At 41.4% G+C, this 14,391-nt stretch overlaps 1 protein-coding gene across 8 annotated transcripts in view; it reads left to right on the top strand.

Moving 5' to 3' along the window:
* The window catches only part of FAM13C (family with sequence similarity 13 member C), a 141,800-nt gene that overhangs the window by 70,279 nt on the left and 57,130 nt on the right, over positions 1-14,391 (top strand). The window lies entirely within an intron of this gene.

Below are 14,391 nucleotides of genomic sequence, written 5' to 3' on the forward strand. Positions count from 1 at the left end.
CCTAATAAGGTGATGGCTGATAAATACCTTAATGCTTCCTTCTGAAAGATGATGTGTTTACATTTTCATTTGGATTTTCAGTGCATCTGAGTGGTGGGGCTGCATATTGCCCTACTCTGGCATGTTCAGTATCTGGAGCTTTTTAAAACTCGTAGTTACAGAACTGCTTTCAGTTAGAGCAAGAATGAAGCTTTAGTAATCACTTAATACAACCCTCTCATTTCCTAGTTTGACACCCAACAAGGCTGTAATTTGCTTAAGCCCTGGCTTCCCTTGCAATATAACCAAGACACATCAGTCTGTTTAGAGCTGTTAGTTGATGAATATGCATCAGTTTGATTGATTTTTATAGCTAAAGCCAGTGCCAATTCTGTAAATGCTCAGATATGACAAAGGGGAATTTATGGTTGTAGGAGAATACTAATGAAGTTGTGGATTTCTTACCCAGCTAAGTAAATTTACTTTTGAGAGTGATAAACTCACTTGTGTTTAAAATATTGTATTAAAATTTATGACAGCATTAAGCCTTTTAATGTCATTAAAGACCTTGCCTGTATAAACAGGAGCTATTCTATAGCAATGTGTTACTACCAATTAAGTTGGTGGTTACATTTGCGAGCTGGAGTTCATTAGACTCTTCATCTGGAAGTCCCCAGTTAGAGGGGCTTGAAGATTGGGGTATTAGCAAGGATAATGGCCTTTGATGGCTTTGACTATTTTTGTAACATTTCAGATAAAAGAAAAAGCTTTGTTGCTTTATAGAAGGAGGAAGTTTTGTTGGCAGCAACTTCCTTGGGGGATAAATCCTTTCATCTTTTGTTTTTGAGATAGACAACTTGTGTGTGTTTTAATAGCTACTTGTTTCTTGTTCAAATGTTTTTTTGTAGAAGTAGGCAGAGTCTAAATGGGCTCTGCTAAAAGGAGAAAGAATGAGTAAGGGAATGAGCACCCAGAGTTTTTTAATAGTAAAGAACATAAAATGTGCCTTTTTAGACTGTACTAGAGCAGAGATCTGTGTATTATCAGCGTGCTCTTCTTGATAGTGTGTTTTTAGGATTTCTTTTTCATTTTTTAAAGGGATACGATAGAGATTACAAAAAAAATTAACTTGTCTTGGCAGAATTTTGAGAGTCTGGGACATAGTTGGGTAATCGTGGATTCTAAAAATAGCTTTCTTTGCTTATACTGCATAGAATGGCAGTCATGTACTGAGGGTTCTCCTCAGTCCCCATCCTGCCTCCACCCCATGGGTGCAGAAGAACGCTGGTGGAATGGAAATTAAGAAATTCAGCGTCTTAAATACCATATGGTGTCACTTATATATGGAATCTAAAATATGACACAAAGGAAGTTATCTGTGAAACAGAAACATACTCACCTAGAATACAGACTTGTGGTTGCCAAGGGGAAGTAAAAGAGGATGGATTGGGAGTTTGGGGTTGTTGTTGTTCATTCATTAAGTCATGTCCAAGACTTTGCAACCTCATGGACTGTAGCACTCCAGGCTCCTCTGTCCTTCACTATCTCCCAGAATTTACTCAGGTTTATGTCCACTGAGCCAGAGAAGTTATCTAACCATCTCATCTTCTGTCGCCCCCTTTTGCCTTCAGTCTTTCCCAGCATCAGAATCTTTTCCAATGAGTCAGCTCTTTGCATCAGAAGGCCCAATTACTGGAGCTTCAGCTTCAGCATCAGTTCTTCCCATGAATATTCAGGGTTGATTTCCTTTAGGATTGATTGACTTGACCTCCTTGCAGTCCAAGGGACTCTCAAGAGTCTTCTCCGACACCACAATTTGAAAGCATCAATTCTTGGCTCTCAGCCTTCTTTATGATCAGACTCTCACATCCCTCCATACGTGACTACTAGAAAAACCATAGCTTTGACTATATGGACCTTTTTTGGCAAAGTGATGTCTCTGCTTTTTAATATGCTGTCATAGCTTTCCTTCCACAGTTTGGGGTTAACAGATGTAAACTATTATACCCCAGATTTCCGCAGTAGCTCAGTGGGTAAAGAATCCACGTGCAATTCAGAAGACGCAGGTTCAATCCCTGGGCCAGGGAGATCCCCTGGAGGAGGAAACGGCAGCCCACTCCAGTATTTTTGCCTAGAAAATTCCATGGACAGAGGAGTCGCAAAGAGACTAGACTGAGCACATGGCATGCATACATGAACACTTTTATATAGGATAGATAAGCAACAAGGTCTGACTGTATAGCATAGCAAACTATAGTCAACATCTTATGATATGATGGAAAAGAATGCGAAAGGAACGTATATATATGTATAACTTAATCACTTTGCTGTACAGAAGAAATTAACACAACATTGTAAGTCGCCTCTACTTCAAGAACATAAACTTAAAAGAAATACAGGTTCTTATGTCTTGTCTATCAGGTGAACACCCTCTCCCCTAATTCAAGTTCAGTCAGGTGATTTCTGAACCCCGTCTGACTCAAGCCTGAAAATTCTCAACACCCCGGATGTTTAAAGGATTAGACATGGAAAAACTTTAGCTTAATAATACAAGCTCTTGCAGCCGCAGATAAAAATAATTTATCCTCCCTGCTGTAGAGCACACACAAAAGAATCCCACACCAAATCCTTAGTGTTGATCAAAAAAGAGCCCACACTTGATTATTCCGGAAACCCTCTTTTCCTTCTTTGTTTTTTTTTTTTTAAAGTATTCTGCCCTTGATCACTTGATAAAATGTTAGCACGTTGGCTGAACAACGATTAGGATAAAGATAAAAGGGAAACTCATTTTTCATTAAAAATAATAAAGTAAGTGGCACATGGTTTTATTGGAAAATACAGTAAATTCCAAGGAAATAAAATTTTCTTATAATTGTATACCACCCAGATATAACCTCTGTTACTACTATAGTATGTTTTTAATGTTCTTGCCTTTGTTTTAATTTGGGCATGAAAAAGAATGATGTGTGTGTGAAAGGGCCTTCCCAATGCAGTAGAGTTTGAGTCTGTTAGAGAAGTAATATTTATTTAAAGCAGACCCCACAGAATAAACTAGACTGGAAAGTATTCTGACTATCCAATCTTTATACAGAAACTAATAGAGTAGTGGGTTAATTATCACAAGGCTGCTGAGTTCATTTACGGCTAAGTTGAACAAATTTGATTTTCTATAATGAATAATGTACAATTTTCTATAAGAAACTTATTTTACAGACTTTAGTCTCTTTATGGCCCTATGGTTGAAATAATATTTCTAGGAGATGGAGCAAAAAACTTTGTCCTTAATGTTTCAACACCTTGGAAAACTTCTTGCCCTAACTTGGAATTGATTTAAGAGATAAAGTTCAGTGATCATTATAGGAGACAGTGTGCATTTAAACTTAAATCTAATTTAGAACATTGATTAGCTGTTTAAGTATTCAGTGTTCCTGAGGCCATGGGAATGAAGCTGTTCTTCTTACTCTTCATCTTCCCAATGAGGCAATGGCTACTCCAGTGCTTCTGTTTGTATTATCAACAGGATTATTCCTTTTCAGGACTTATGCTAAATATCACACACACACATCATATATAATGACACATAGGGCTCTTACCAACACCCTCTATTTTTCTCTTTTCCTTTATCAATACTAGACAAAAACATTTTTGATAGAGTTTATATATTTATATATATATATATATGAAATATATATGAAATTTCTTCATATATATGAAATCTTAGAGACCCATTTTTGTGTAACTTGTTTGTCCCACTTAATTCTGTATTTTTCTATATCATGAAATATTCTAAAATATTAGCTAGTCTATGGGTAGCTATTCTGTGGATATACCATAGCTGGAAATAGCTATTCTATGGATATACCATCATTGATTTAACTAATTCCAAATTATTTGATATTTTGGTAACTTCTAGGATTTTTATCTGTAGACATTTCTGTAGTAAAAATCATTGAAAAATATTTTTATGTACATCCATTATAGTTTCCTTGGTTTATGCTGCTGCTGCTGCTAAGTCTCTTTAGTCGTGTCCGACTCTGTGCGACCCCATAGACAGCAGCCCACCCGGCTCCTCCATCCTGGAATTAAGGCAAGAACACTGGAGTGGGTTGCCATTTCCTTCTCCAGTGCATGCATGCTGAGTCACTTCAGTCGCACAGTCCGACTCTGTGCGACCCTATGGACAGCAGCCCACCAGGCTTCTCCATCCACAGGATTCTCTAGGCAAGAACACTGGAGGGGTTGCCATTTCCTTCTCCTTCCTTGGCTTATATTTAAGGGTAAAAGTTCTCTAGGTTTAGGATTTGAAACGGTTAACCAAACCAAAATTAGAATGTAAAATTTTCAATTATATGATCATGGAAGAAGATAGGAATATAATAGATAATTGATACCCCTGAGAGAACTAGGTAGAAAGTCACATGGCTGGATTTCTTGATATGTTTGAATGATAGAATAGTGGTCCTGAGTGAAACACTTGAGACAGTTTAGTCCAATCCCCTCTCCACACTTGTGTGTTCTAGATACTTCTATCTCATCCACTATTGTTTTAAATCCATCTTTTGTCTGTGCTGCGTCTCTGCTCCCGTGCACTTTATCTAGATGCGGTGAGTGGGAGCTGCTCTCTCGTTGTGGTGCCTGGGCTTCTAGCTGTGGTGGCTTCTCTCGTTGCAGAGCATGGGCTCCAGGGCGTGCAGGCTTCAATAGTTGCAGCAGAGGGGTTTCGGTGTCCTGCAGCATGTGGAGTCTTCTCAGACCAGGGATCGAACGGGTGTCCCTTGCGTTGCAAGGTGGATTCTTAACCACTAGAGCACCAGGGAAGCCCCTCTCATCACTTTCTAGTTAAGACTGCAAAGGGCAAGTGCCCCTGGCCCTCACATTCCCAGAAGACGTTTGGAAGTCCTGCGCGGGTGAAAAGGTCTTTGTTGTGTGGAGCTGCCCGATGCACGTCAGGCTCCAGCTCACAGAATTCAGTGGGCAGCCCAGCCACTGTGCGCATCACAAATAGCCCTCAGTTTCCTAAATGCTCCCCAGAGGGCCTACCACTGCCTGCTTAAGAGATGCCGATCTTCATGATTGGTACTTAAAACCATGTTTTACTGGAGCCTTTACTTACGTGGGCACATGTTCATAATATAGTTGTACGTGGGGAAAAAACAATTACATGACAGCAATGTCCCTCTGAAAGTTGAGGCAGAAAACTGAAGAGAATAGGCAGGTGCTTGAGGTGGGTCATGAGAGTGAGCAGAGCTGTCTGTGGAATGGAAGCATCTGCTAAGATCACTCTGCCCCTTGGGCTGAGCACTGCCTGCCCGAGAGTGGGTATCTGATCATCCTGTCCTGAGTGAGTGGAAATGTGAGATGGTGGAGGCCGGGAGCTTTGTGTCCCACTCATCAGACCAGGGAGTCCTCTCATCGTGATGAATAATCATGCATTATTGGGACCTCTGTGCCTGCTGGCGCTCCTATCCCAGACTCAGCCTCCTTACCTCTCCCAGCCCAACACTGTGAGCCTGTCTCACTGCTTGATTATTCTCCAGGCATCAGTGTGTTTTCTGGCTACTTCTGGGCTCTATTCCAGGCCACTCAGCTGAGGTGCCTGTCCCGCCTTGTATTTGGAGTTTCTCAGAGCATCTCCAGGGACTTAGCCCTTCCTTCCTCTGGACCGTGTGCCCTGGGAGGCCCATCCAGAAACACTGGGTCACTCCTGTACCCCGAAGTCCCTCACCTGCATCCTTCAGCCACTGGTCTCTTCCCAGGTGGATGACCTGAACCTTCAGGGCAACGTTTCCCAGTTGGAGTTGCCCTGGAGTGCTTGTTAATTTCATATTCCCAGTGTATGCCTTGGGAAATCCTGACTCAGTGAGTTTGGGGCCAGGAATCTCTGTTTTTATTAACAGTGATTGATTCTAGTCTTCAGAGAAGTACAAGATGGGAGATAGGCTTAGGTCCCAGTTCCCAGAGGGCTTGTTCCTGGGGATGATTCCTGACACCCATGTCCTCTCTGTGGGAATTCATCAGCCTGGACACGAAGATACATGGGGTGGGGGGAGTCAGTTTACAAATAGCTCTCAACTTATAGTTCTGTTTTTCATCAGCCATCCCTTTGAACATCATTTTGAACTCTGTCCTTTGGTTTCTTTCTCTTTGGAGTTGGCTGTGCAATATTTGATCTCAGTCCTTCAGCATAGAAATTTGGTAAAAACCAGTAAGAGAATGTCTTTAATACAGCCTACACCCCACAGGGAAAGCAACTTCTTACTTGCTGGTATTGAAGGTTGTTATTGTTTCTAATAATATTACTGGAATTTCTTGGCATCTTGTCCGTGTCTGTATATGGAGTGATTGTTTGTATATAATGAATATTGTGCTCAGAGGGGTGTCCTCTTGGGATACACCTTTTGTTTTCAGAGGAGTTTCAGGAAACAACAGCCATCCAGCCCTCAGACAGTCATCCGGGTATACATTAGTGTATCCTGTGTTGTTTTCTGATACAGAGGCTCATCCAAGGCAGTGGAATATCTTGAGTTTTTAAGATGTGACCCGGGTGGGCACCGTTTAGTTTTCGGGTTCTAATTCTTTATGGAGGACTCTGAAAAGTGTGCTTGATGCTCTGCTTTCACTTTCTGCCCAGATTTTCTAAACGTGTGTTAGAAAGTCACTTACTTCTCTGTAGCAGGTCTCCTCAGCAAAAAATGTGTCTGCTCGTGGGGATAAGAGTCAGCCCCTCCTGCTACAGGTGGAGGAGGGAGGGTGAGTTTTATCCTAACCATTTCACACACTGGGAAATATACCGTAATTGGCAGCAACTCATAGCCCTGGAACTAATCCTTTATTGGCAAACCAGTGAGAGCCTGCTGCTGCTGCTGCTGCTAAGTCACTTCAGTCGTGTCCGACTCTGTGCGACCCCATAGACGGCAGTCCACCAGGCTCCCCTGTCCCTGGGATTCTCCAGGCAAGAATACTGGAGTGAGTTGCCATTGCCTTCTCCAATGCATGAAAGTGAAAAGTGAAAGTGAAGTCACTCAGTCGAGTCCGACTCTTAGCGACCCCATGGACTGCAGCCTACCAGGCTCCTCTGTCCATGGGATTTTCCAGGCAAGAGTACTGGAGTGGGCTGCCATTGCCTTCTCCGTGGTGAGTGCCTACTATGTACCAAATGCTAAGATTATCTCTAAACATAAAACATTAAACAAGCCTCATATAATCCCTGTCCCTTGGAACTTACCATCCTGAGAAAGAGACAATTAAATAATTAGACAGATACACAGTTAGGAACTGAGATGTGCTACATGACAGATGTGAAAAATCAGAATAGAGTGAGACCCGTGAAAGGGAGACCTGATCAGTGCCTGGGATCTCGAGGTTGCATGAATTACTAGGAGAGGAAGAGGAGAGGGAAGAGTGTCATGGACACAGGGGCAGTGCATATGATGGCCTGAGGTGGAGAGGAGCAGGGAGGAGGAGATTGGCACGTGTCAAGTTTGAAGAAGTGTACAGATGTCGCTCCTTCAGGATGTCGCAGGGTGTCTGAAATATTTTGATCTGTAAGTGTGCAGAAAGTTAGCAACAAGGTTGCCATGTGGGCAGTGGTTTGGAGAAGGTGGAGGAGAAGTAGTAAGACCAGGAAGGTAGCTCAGAAGACAGATGATGGTGACTTGGCCTGAGGTAGTGGGGGGGAGGAGAGAGGTCTGATGTAAACGTGATTTGGGGTAAGAAACTGAAGGACTTGGGAATGGCTTGGCCTTTGAACTTGAGGGAGAGGAGAGGGTCAGATGACTCTCAGATGTCTTCCACCAGCGATTTGGATAGATGAGGAAGCTTTTTACTGAGATAGGGAACATTTTTGTCTGCTAATTTAATTACAGAAAGTTGATATAAATCTAACATACTCTGCTAAAATACTGCTTCTTCACAAATTATCACATTTCGGGTTTGACATTATCCATCAGCCAAGAAAAACATCTTAATGCTTCGTTCACTTAGCTGTTTTGAATTTCAGTCTGCCTCCCAGGAGATGGTCACTGCAGGATGACCCTGCAGGCTGGCTCAGCACAGGCTTTAGGGTCCTAGGAGTGAGGGAACATCAACAGATTGTAGAAAAGTTGCACTTCCATGGGCTAGCCACAGTTTTGTAGTCACACGGGCCAGGAAAATGCCCTTTTAATGTCAGCACGCAGCTGTTTTATGTTCCTTCGTAAAGTGTTGTTTTGAATTGTATCATGGCAGCAGTCATCGCGGTGGCGGTGGTGGTGGTGATGGTGGTGATAGGGCTACTGGGGTTGGGGGCAATGGGGATTAGGGGCATCAGTGCTGAGAGCCATAATCAGACTCTGAAGAGTCCAGGCTGCAGTTTCCCACTACCTGGGCCTGGACTAGAGGGCAGGGCTGTGTTGGAGTTGGCAGGATTGTACATGCTTCAAGCACTACCTTTAAAAGTCTTAAGAAAAAGGGAATTTGAGATACCTAGCTTCTGTTCCGGTTCTTCTCTTTTTATTGTTAAATATCTCTAGTGAGAAGCTTCCATTTCTGTTTCCTCATCTGCCATGACCTTTATCTCTTCTGATCCACTGGCCTTTTTATTTCTCCACTTTCATTTTCATTATCTTTGGATGACGTTGAGATTTTCTGGCAGCGTGAGCTTGGGCAGTCCTCCTGCACACCCTGCTCTCCCTGCCTTGCTTTCTTTTTCTCAGTAATATTTAGCATCTGGTGCACCACAGATAACTGGTTTACTTCTTTAGGTTCTCTCTGCTTCTGTGAGAATGTAAGTTGCATTGACGTAGAAACTTGTTTATTCACTGCTTTATTCCCAACACCTGCAGTAGTAATACTTGACATAATTTGGTGTTTAATAATGTTTTTTTAATGAATGGAAAAATTAGTTAATTGCCATATCTGTGTCCTGTTGGGTCACATAGCTCTAATAATGCTAAACTCTTGTGGTTACTGTGAGGATTAGATGAAATAATATAAGTACAGTGCCTGGCATTTCCCTGAAATTGTTAGGCTTTTCGCTTCTTTTGTAATTTGTTGCAGTATAGCTGATTTACAGTGTTGGGTTTAATGTCTGCTGTATAGCATTGTTGTTCAGTGGCTCAGCCATGTCCAAATCTTTGCAAACCCATGGATACCAGGTTTCCCTGTCCTTCACCTACTCCTGGAGTTTGCTCAAACTTATGTCCATTGAGTCAGTGATGCTACCCAACCATCTCATCCTCTGTCGTTCCCTTCTCCTCCTGCCCTCAATCTTTCCCAGCATTAGGGTCTTTTCCAATGAGTCAGTTCTTTGCATCAGGTGGCCAAAGTATTAGAGTTTCAGCTTCAGCATCAGTCCTTCCAATGAATATTCAGGGTTGATTTTCTTTAAGATCGACTAATTTGATCTCCTTGCAGTCCAAGGGACTCTCAAGAATCTTCTCCAACACCACAGTTCAAAAGCATCAATTCTTCAGTGCTCAGCCTTCCTTATGGTCCAACTCTCACATCTCTACATGACTACTGGAAAAACCATAGCTTTGACTATAAGGACCTTTGTCAGCAAAGTGATGTCTCTGCTTTTTAATAGGCTGTCTAGGTTTGTCATACTATCTCTTCCAAGGAACAAGCATCTTTTAATTTTGTGGCTGCAGTCACCATTTGCAGTGATTTTGGAGCCCAAGGAAATAAAGTCTGACACTGTGTCCATTGTTTCCCCATCTATTTGCCATGAAGTGATGGGACCAGATGCCATGATCTTAGTTTTCTGAATATTGAGTTTTAAGCCAACTTTTTCACTCTCCTCTTTTACTTTCATCAAGAGGCTTTTTATTTCCTCTTCGCTTTCTACCATAAAGGTGGTGTCATCTGCATATCTGAAGTTATTGATATTTCTCCTGGCAATCTTGATTCCATCTTGTGCTTCATCCAGTCCAGCATTTCATATAATGTACCCTGCATATAAGTTAAATAAGCCAGGTAACAATATACGGCCTTGATGTACTCCTTTCCCAATTTTGAACCAGTCCATTATTCCATGTCTGGTTCTAATTGTTGCTTCTTGACCTGCATACAGATTTCTCAGGAGGTAGGTCAGGTGGTCTGGTATTCCCATCTGTTTAAGAATTTTCCATACTTTCGTGTGATCCACACAGTGAAAGGATTTAGCTTAGTCAATGAAGCAGAAATAGATGTTGTTCTGGAATTCTCTTGCTTTTTCTATGACTCTGTGGATGTTGGCAATTTGATCTCTGGTTCCTCTGCTTTTCTAAATTGAGCTTGTACATCTGGAAGTTCTCGGTTCACATACTGTTTAAGCCTAGCTTGGAGAATTTTGAGCATTACTTCACTAGTGTGTGAGATCTGTATAATTGTGCAATAGTTTGAACATTCTTTAGCATTACCCTTCTTTGGAATTGGAAGGAAAACTGACCTTTTCCAGTCCTGTGGCCACTGCTGAGTTTTCCAAATCTGCTGGCATATTGAGTGGAATGCTTTTACAGCATCATCTTTTAAGATTTGAAATAGCTCAACTGGAATTCCATCACCTCCACTAGCTTTGTTCATAGTAATGCTTCCTAAGGCCCACTTGACTTCACATTCCAGGATGTCTGATCTAGGTGAGTGATCACACCATTGTGGTTATCCAAGTCGTTAAGGTCTTTTTTGTATAGTTCTGTGTATTCTTGCCACCTCTTCTTAATATCTTCTGCTTCTGTTAGGTCCATACCATTTATATCCTTTATTGTGCTCATCTTTGCATGAAATGTTCCCTTGATATCTCTAATATTCTTGAAGAGATCTCTAGTCTTTCCCGTTCTATTGTTTTCTTCTATTTTTTGCATTGTTCACTTAAGAAGGCTTTCTTTTCTCCTTGCTATTCTTTGGAACTCTGCATTCAGATGGATATATCTTTCCTTTTCTCCTTTGTCTTTTGCTTCTCTTCTTTTCTCAGCTATTTGTAAGGCCTCCTCAGACAACCATTTTGCCTTTTTGCATTTCTTTTTCTTGGGGATGGTTTTGATCATTGTTTCCTGTTCAGTGTTCCGAACCCCCTTCCATAGTTCTTTAGGTCCTCTATCAGATCTAATCCCTTGAATCTATTTCTCACTTCTACTGTATAATCATAAGGGATTTGATTTAGGTCATATCTGAATGGTCTAGTGGTTTTCCCTACTTTCTTCAATTTAAGTCTGAATTTGGCAATAAGCAGTTCATGATCTGAGCCACAGTCAGCTCCTGGTCTTGTTTTTGCTGACTGTGTAGACCTTCTCCATCTTTGGCTGTGAAGAATATAATCAGTCTGAATGGTATTGACCATCCGGTAGAGTCTTCTCTTGTGTTGTTGCAAGAGGGAGTTTGCTGTGACCAGTATGGACTATGCTGTACAGCATAGTGAGTCGGATACATGTATAGAAACATTGTTTTTTATATTCTTTTCCCTTGTGGTTTATCACAGGTTATTGAATACAGTTCCCCATGTTAAACGGTAGAACCTTGTTGTTTATCCATCCTACATATATTAGTTTGCATCTGCTGCTGCTGCTGCTAAGTCACTTCAGTTGTGTCCGACTCTGTGCGATCCCATAGACGGAAGCCCACCAGGCTCCCCCGTCCCTGGGATTCTCCAGGCAAGAACACTGGAGTGAGTTGCCATTTCCTTCTCCAATGCATGAAAGTGAAAAGTGAAAGGGAAGTCGCTCAGTCGTGTCTGACTTTTAGCAACCCCATGTACTGCAGCCTACCAGGCTCCTCCATCCATGGGATTTTCCAGGCAAGAGTACTGGAGTGGGGTGCCATTGCCTTCTCTGAGTTTGCATCTACTAATCCCAAATTTCCAATCCCTCTCTCCCCACCCCCACCCCTAACAACTACAAGTCTTTTCTTTATGATGTTTTTCCTGTTCTGTAGATGTGTTCATTTCTCTAATATTTTAAATTCCACATAAAGAGTTATATCGTATTTGTCTTTTTGACTTATTTACCAATCTGTAGGTCCATCCACGTTGCCACAAATGACATTATTTCATTCTTTTTAATTCCTCTTTTAAGAGCGTAATATTCCTGTAAGACTCTTCTTGATACTCTTTTTTCTTGTATCCTCTTTTTTATTCACTGTTTAAATTGCTGTCTTCATTGGCATCTTATGTCCTTAGTGATGCATCTGTATTTTCCTCATGGTTCTTCCTTCTGTGCCCTAGCTGCCAGATAGCTGCCGTGGCCCTGAATAAGTATGACTCAGCGCTTATCTCTTTCAGCTTATTTACTCACGAAGCTTCAATTATTATTTTTAATTATGCCATTTCATTATTATCATTTATAATTCTGTTGTGTTTTTTACATTGGATCAAAGAGTTCACGTGTTACATTTACTACACCTACCGGTTGCTATGAACGTTTTTCCTGAACTGTCCTTCACATCCTGAATTATCCTGTGGCATACCTGATATCATCTTCACTTGACAGATGAGGAAACTGAGAGTGAGAGAGGTTAATCTCTTGCCCATGAGCACCCACACCAGGTTTAAGTGGTAGATCTGGAAGTCATTCTCGGGTCTGGATCCTTCTGTTTCTTTCTCACTTCATCCATCCAAAAGGCATGTAGTGAGTGTGTGCCATGTGCCAGGTGGCGTGCTTGGCTCTGGCCACCCCGTGAGAAACTGATGCTGTCTGGGACCGCCGTGCATCACTGCTACCCCTGCCCTCGCTTTCCAGAACACGCTGTCAAGTGCCCTGTGCTGGGTGAGCCCTGCTCAGGCACTCTCACTTCCCTATTTCATCCTTGCTTCAAGCTTCAACTATCTAAGTAAAAATTCACGAATTGCCTTTCTTCATGCAAGCCACCCGCTCTCCCCTCCAAAGTGACCTATTTTTCTATCTCATTACGCCATCTCTTTCATTCAGCACTTTCAGTATACATCCAAGACCTCTTGGTGTTCTCCTTGAAAATGCTTCTTTCATCTGTCTCTCCCTCCCCATCTCCTCTCCACCATTCTAATATCAGCTCCCATGTCCTCATTTCTTGATTTATGAAAGCCTCGAGGCTGGGTTCTAATTAGTTTTATTCTCTGCTTCAGAATTCACTAGACTCTAAGTTTCCTAAAGGCCTAGAGGGTTGCTCATTGATTCTCATTTCCAGAACACTGTCCAAGTCACACCAGGAGACATTCAGATGACGACTAAAGCATCTTTGATTTTAGATCACAGTTCTCAAACTTGATCTGGGGTTTGTCTGGACATGACAGGTAGCTTTCTTGGAAGGTTATGAGAATATGTTACATGTAGCTGTTGTCTGCATCTCAATAATATATACTATATATTTTAAACCAACTCTTATTTCTGCTTTCTTCCATTAATGTTTGCTCCCATGTAATTTTTTCCCCATCTGCTGGCATCAGAGCCGAAATTCATGGTTGAGAACTGATAAATACTCCTTCCATCAGAGAACACAGCTCTTTTATTTATTTCTGGCGCTGCTGTAACTCCATAGAAACACAGTTTGAGAATCACTTTAGTTTACAGAGAGGTTATGAGCTATTCAGAATTTTGGTATTCTTGGATAGGCCAACTTCATGCCTGTCCCCAAGAGGGTTCTCCCATTTTGCAGGAAAAAGACCTACTGTGTATTTTCTGAAGCCTTGGAGTCACTGTTTGTGTCTCAGGCAACTGACGAGCAGAGGATTGGTGTGCCAGCATTTTCTTCCTCACTTTCTTGTCTTACCTGGTCCATCTCTCCATGGACTCATGGTTGGGACCCTTAATCCTGTCTCACACCCAGGAGGGATATTTATGCAGACATGGTCAACATCAGTGTGACCATCAAATTCTGTTTTACCATCTCCTCCTTTTTCTCATTAGAAGTAAATTATTTGCACAGTTAGCAATACTCATGGAGTGAAAGAAATTTTCATTTTTAAGAATATTTTGAAGACACTAGACTTATGCGTCATTGCTTTTAGAAATCATTCATCTAGATGACCATTCAGAGGACATATATGCTTTCTTCAGAACTCAAACCAAAGCAGAATAGTAATTGTAAATAATTCTGTCCCCAAATAAATCTTTTTGTAAATGACTTAACACTGACTACAGCTTTTATTCCTTAAGATAGTGTGTCTTTTAATAAGGATAATAACTATAATTTAATATATGTATTATATAACAGCATGAAAACTGCTGCAGAAAATCCTTAATGTTATGTAATAGAGGCCATTGGACCATAGCACCTGATGAATCATGTTTTGGAGCTAAGCATCTGCCAGAAGTGGAGTTTTGTTGTTTGTTGCTTGTTTTTAAACTTAAAAATATTTATTTGGAGTAGATTTGCCTTAAAGTCTTTTTTCTTCAATTGGAACCTGAAGTGCGAAGCCTGGCTTTACTGTGTTAGAGAGCAATTGCTATAGCATATTTTGTTGGGTAAGTGATAGAGGGAATTTCC

This window comes from Bos mutus, chromosome 28 (assembly GCF_027580195.1).
Source record: "Bos mutus isolate GX-2022 chromosome 28, NWIPB_WYAK_1.1, whole genome shotgun sequence".
Classification (NCBI taxonomy): Eukaryota; Metazoa; Chordata; class Mammalia; order Artiodactyla; family Bovidae; genus Bos; species Bos mutus.